The following is a 6,045-nucleotide window of genomic DNA, read 5'->3' as shown; positions in this document are numbered from 1 at the left end:
TTAGAGAAAAATGCCATTGGTGGGTTCATTCATTCATGTATCCTTCCAATCAAGCAACACATATTTCTTGAGTGGTTACTGAGGGCCAGGACATATTCTAGGTTCACAATCCTGTATTCACAAGGTGCACACACTGGTGGGGGGCGAGACATAAGACACAGGGCAGGATGGTTTAGATGACAAGAGCTGTGAGGAAAAGACACTGTGGTATGAGACTGGAGGAGGGGCAGGGCTACCTTAGGGTCCTTATAGATCAGTGATGGCGAACCTTTGGAGCTCGGCGTGTCAGCATTTTGAAAAACCCTAACTTAACTCTGGTGCCGTGTCACATATAGAAATTCTTTGATATTTGCAACCATAGTAAAACAAAGACTTATATTTTTGATATTTATTTTATATATTTAAATGCCATTTGACAAAGAAAAATCAACCAACAAAATGAGTTCACGTGTCACCTCTGACATGCGTGTCATAGGTTCGCCATCACTGTTATAGATGCTTCCTTGAGAAGAGGCATTTGAGCTGGCACCTGGATGACATTCTCAAGGAAAAGGTGCTCCAGGCAGCATGTAAAGCCAGTGCAAGGGTCCTGGGGCAGGAGCACATCTGGTGCATGTGAGCAATAGATAGGCCAGTGCAGCAGGAACATGGTGAGTAGAGAAGAGGAGGAAGTGACAGGGATAGAGAAGAACAGGGGACAGGGCATGCAGGGTGAACCGAGACAAAGTGTTCAGCAGGTTCTAGCAGGATGGGATCTTCTTCAACAGATGACTCTGATACTGGCTGAGAACAAATTGGAAGGCACAGTAGAATCAGGGAAGCAGCCCCAATTGCTCAACTGAGATGGTCTGGTGGCTGAGCTGGAGGTAACTACTAGTAAATAGCCTGCCTGCAAGCTATGCAGAGCACAGGTAATTCCTGCTGTGTCCACAAGGTGGCAGAATTCCAGCGAGGACAGGAGAAGCCAGACACGGGGTCAGGCAGGGCTGCCTGTGGGACCAATGGGCGGTTCGGCTCCAGGGGGCAGCCCTCATGCTGCATTCCATGTGAACAGTGCCTACTGGGGTTGTACAGTGCACGGTCTGGCCTGGAGTCTATATTCTGCTGTGCCTGGTGGTGCTAACCAGTAAGTAGGACTGAGGCAGGCCTAACGTGCTGCACCCCTGTCCACAGCAACCAGCACCTCTGAAAAGCCCAGACTCAAGCTGGCCTGGCCGGGGCTGAAGCCTGTCTCGGCTACATACCAACTATGCAACCTGGACATGCTGCTTACTCTCTCTGTGCTTCCGTTTCCTCATCTGTCAGATGGGGCCGGTAGTAGCCCCCACCTCAGTGTTGCTGGGCAGATTACATCAGCTAACATGCAAAAAGTGCTTGGGATCAGGCTTAGGTCATTGTTAGTTCTCACCACATGCGAGCTTTTACATGTAGTGAGAACTCCTTTCTTTGGCAAGTGAGCTGGGAAAAGGTTCAGCGAGTAGGTGGAGAAGGTCCCCATGACCCGGGAGGCCTGGAGCAGATGGTGATGGCTGAGCAGAAACCGGACAAGCAGAGGAGAGGGAAGGAGTGGACTCTTGATTTACATGGAGGCAGGGCCAGGGAGGAACAGCAGCAGCGGCAAAGTGGGTGTTTGTGGGAGGATCGAAGGAGCTGGTACCTGGAAGGGAGAGTTTGGTGAGGTGGTATGGAAGGCGAGAGGTTAGGCACAGGTCCTGGGGCCAGACTGAAGAGCCTTGAATGCTGAGAAGAGAAATTGTGATCTCTCTCACTCAGAGCCCCTGGGGGAAAAATAATAAAATGATTTAACAATAGCATATGTATAAGGTGTTGTACATATTATCTCATTTAATATTCCAAACAAACCTCTTGTTATCAACAACTATTACTATCTCTGTTAGGGATGAATCCCAGGCTGGTGAATTTTTCATTTCAGTTCCACTCAGAGAGGCAGAATCGGTGAGGGGGGGAGGTCTGCAAATGCCCTGGCCTTCTCCAGCAAATGCAGGGGAAAGGTCAACTTAGAAACAAACAGAGAAACGAGAAAGCAAATCAAACCCTTTTCAGCTGTCAGATAAGCTCCTGTCATAGCATTATGGCCCCCACTTGGCAGATGAGGAAACAGGCCCAGAGACTGGATCTAGAACCCACACCTTAAGACTCCACTGCCCATGAGGTCTGCTATGGTGAGGCTTTGCACACCTCTCCCAGTGCCTCCTGATGAACGCAGCCCCAGCCCACCCCTGCCCCATCGGCTGGGTCAGCAGCATCCTCAGGTATCACCTGCCCCACCATAGGCTTGCAGCAATGTGCAGGCCTGGAAGTGCCCACTTTTAGGGACAAGTGCGACACCTTGTGGAAGCGTATGAGCATGGCATCCTGTTAAATGTTATGGGCATTTTCCTGGAAGGTGCCAGGGCATATTCACTGCCTCACTTCCTTCCTCTCTGTGAATATTTATTGAAGGCCTACTATGTGCCAGGCACAGTCTAAGACAAGCACATCAAACTCAAAGGCTAACACGGGCCAAATAAATGAGGCATGTGGCCCGCGGGCCGCGAGTTTGACATGCTTGGTCTGAGGTGTTATAAACACAGAACTAAATGTGATCCTTTCCCTAAAGAAACTTCCAGCATAGAAGAGGCATTTCCCTCAAGAACCTTGCAGCATACAATATTGTTATATTTTGTAACAATCATTGCAATCACCATTATCAGCCACTATCATCAATGTCACCACTGATGTCATCAATGTCACCACAACACATCACCATTCTCACCATTACTGTTACAATCTACTATCACCATCCTCATACGACCACTACCATACCCATTGCCTTATCATCATCATCTTCACTGCCACCATTATCACTGCCACCACCATCAGTGTCACTATTAACAACATCCATTTATGTAGTTCTTCTTTAACTTCATTAATCAGGGTTTTGTAGTTTTTCTCATATAGATTTTATACATGTTTTTTAGATTTATAACTACATATTTCATTTTGGGGGATGCTATTGGAAATGGTATTGTGTTTTTAATTTCAAATTCCATTTGTTCATTGCTGGTATATAGAAAAGCAACTGACTTTTGTATATTAATCTTGTATCCTACAATCTATCATTACCTAACAGTACTAGGAGGTATTTTCATTATTATTCCTAATTTTCTACATAATGATCACGTCATCTATGAACAAAGACAGTTTTATTTCTTCCTTATCAATCTGCATACATTTTGTTTCCTTTTCTTGTCTTACTGCATTAGCTAGGACTTCCAATGTGGTGTTGAAAAGGAGTGGTGAGAGGGGACATCCTTGCCTTGTACCTTAGTAAGAAAGTTTCCAATTTCTTACCATTAAGTACAATGTTAGCTGTAGTTTGTGTGTGAGTGCGTGTGCGTGCACGTGTGTGTGTGTGTGTGTGTGTGTGTGAGTGTATGTTTGGCAGATATGCTTTATGAGGTTGGGGAAGTTCCCCTCTATTCCTAGTTTACTGAGAGTTTTTGTCATGAATGAGTGTTGGTTCTTCTTCCTCAGAAATCCAGGCTGGTGGATACTTTTTCTGTCTATTGCTTTTCTGCATCTGTTGATATGGTCATGTGATTTTTCTTTTTTCAGCTTATTAATGTGATGGATTACATTAATTGACTTTTGAATGTTGAAACAGACGTACAGACCTAGGATAAATCCCACTTAGTCACACTGTATAATTCTTTTTACACATTGTTGGATTTAATTTGCAAATATTTTATTAAGGATTTTTACCTCTAGGTTCACGAAGGCTCTTGGCCTGTAGCTTCCTTTTCTTTTTTGCAATGTCTTTGGTTTTGGTAGCACAGCAATGCCGGCCTCCTAGAATGAGTTAGGAATGACTCCCTCTACCTCCTTTTACTTTTATTTATGGTGAAATTTAGAACACACATACACATGTATATGAAAACGTGTATGTCCACCATAAGGACAATATTAAAAACAAATGTCTGCCTACCCAAGCCAGGAATTGTGACCTTGGGGTAGTAACTCAGCCTCTTTCTTCTTTTTCCTCACTTTTAAACTAGCATTAATCATAACAAACATATTGAACCTCAGGCCTATTTCAAGTATCAAATAAATTACAGCATGTTAAAGGTTTAGCACAGTCTCAGGGCCTGGGAAGGACTCGTTAATATCAGATATCACTATGACCAGGTCTTTAATTTTATATATAGAAGCATGTCTTAGCCTAGAAATCTAATCCATGCCTCAAGTGTTACACAGTGAATTTTGCATAACGGGGGACTACATTCTTCTGTGTCTACGTGGCAAACATAATGCATTCCTAACCCACCCCAAATTCCCAACCACGTCCCCAATTATTATTTAAACATAAAGTGGCTGAAACACCAATTGCCTAATTACTGAACCCCGAATGGACTCGTTGGTGTGCCTGTTTGTCCGCTGGGCACACAGTGTGTGGCGGGTGAAGGCTGTCCACCACTCAACCATTCCTCTAGCTTTTTAAAAAACATGTCATGCTCAGGAAATGTGGTAATGCATTCCAGAACCAACGGCACATTTATAAGTGTCCTCTGCTTTTTTATTCATAAAAATATATGTGTGTGTGTGCCATAGATGGAGGCACATGTGTGGCACAGTGAACAGCTTTATCCACACATTTTTTTCTTTTTTTCTAGTTAAACAATGACTTTATTGCTTGAGTATGTAGACATTTTATGCAACCAAGACAGAGGCTGTGGATGGACTCATGTTTCCAATGAGTGTGGCGGACTCGTTTGGTCTTATAATATTGAGCCAGCTGGTAAATACAACTGTGAATAATATAGCTCTCTATCACAATGCAATGGAATTAGCATTCTTATCCTTTCTGTTCCTCTCAAGATGCTTTCGAACAGCAACTGCCTTTTTTTTTCAAATATATTTTTATTGATTTCAGAGAGGAAGGGAGAGAGACAGAGAGATAGAAACATCAATGATGAGAGAGAGTCATTGATCGACTGCCTCCTGCACACCCCACACTGGGGATTGAGCCCGCAACCACCGCATGTGCCCTTGACCAGAATCAAACCTGGGACCCTTCAATCTGTAAGCCACGCTCTATCCACTGAGCCAAACCGGCTAGGGCCGCTTTCTTAATTAACTGGTAGAGATCCTCAGGAAAATCAGGCGCAAGTCCTTTGGACTTAAGAATTCTCAAGATCTCATTGCGTGTTACAAAGCGTCCTTGCTCGATGCCATGTGGGTCTCCTGGGGTCACAGTAGTTTGTGAGGAAGTCGGACCCTTCTTGGCCAGCTTGTAGGCCTGCTCCTTCTCCTCATCAGATGTCCACTTCAGCCAGGTGGGGGCGCTGCAGCGGGGAGGCAGGGCCCCCTGGGACAGGCCCTTCCAGGGAGCATGCCCGCGCCCCCTGCTGGCAGCAAACAGGCTCCAGAAATGAGCTCCATTCATGTCTTTCATCGCCAAACGTTTCTATTCACAGATTTGGTTTTCTGGGTCTCTTGGCTTACCTTCGTTCTCCACGGGCTTTTCCTCTTTTGTGGAAAGCATTTCCAATGAATAATGTGAGGGAGGCCAGAGAGGGGGCGCATGGCCCATTATGCAGCCTAGAGGATGGGCATGGATCTCCGGGAAGAGCCGCTGAGGCGCAGCGACACTGGGTCCCCCCACAGCATGGACGTGCTGCGGCCATTCTTCTGCAGAATCGTCGGAGCAGGCTTTTTGTCCCTTGGAGTGAATTTGGGGTAAAGGTTGTTAAAGTCACGGTGTGTACCCTTTCTTCAGAAGAAATGTGGTTCCGATAGAAACAAACCAGTTGGGAGCAGCGCTGCGGGAAGAGGGCCTGGAGCCCGCAGGCCCTCCCCCTGGGACCCCCCGCTGGACTCCAGGCGCGTCCACCACGATGTGAAGATGTACATGGACATCGCGCTTCCTGGGAAGCGCACCGAGCCAGATTGCTTCCACGTTTCCAGCATCGCACCGGCGGCCTAAGGCCCGGGACTCCGTTTCATGCTCACTGGTGGGAGCTTTCCTCGGCTGGGCTTTTTATG

General features: G+C 46.1%; 1 pseudogene; it reads right to left on the bottom strand.

Moving 5' to 3' along the window:
• Positions 1 to 4,710: 4,710 nt before the first annotated feature.
• On the bottom strand, positions 4,711 to 5,455 carry LOC102426633 (annotated as a pseudogene).
• Between the last annotated feature and the right edge of the window lie 590 nt (positions 5,456 to 6,045).

Source organism: Myotis lucifugus, unplaced genomic scaffold, assembly GCF_000147115.1.
Source record: "Myotis lucifugus unplaced genomic scaffold, Myoluc2.0 scaffold_213, whole genome shotgun sequence".
Taxonomy (NCBI): Eukaryota; Metazoa; Chordata; class Mammalia; order Chiroptera; family Vespertilionidae; genus Myotis; species Myotis lucifugus.
Note: the sequence above shows the minus strand (reverse complement) of the source record. Positions and strands in the feature narration are given on the sequence as shown.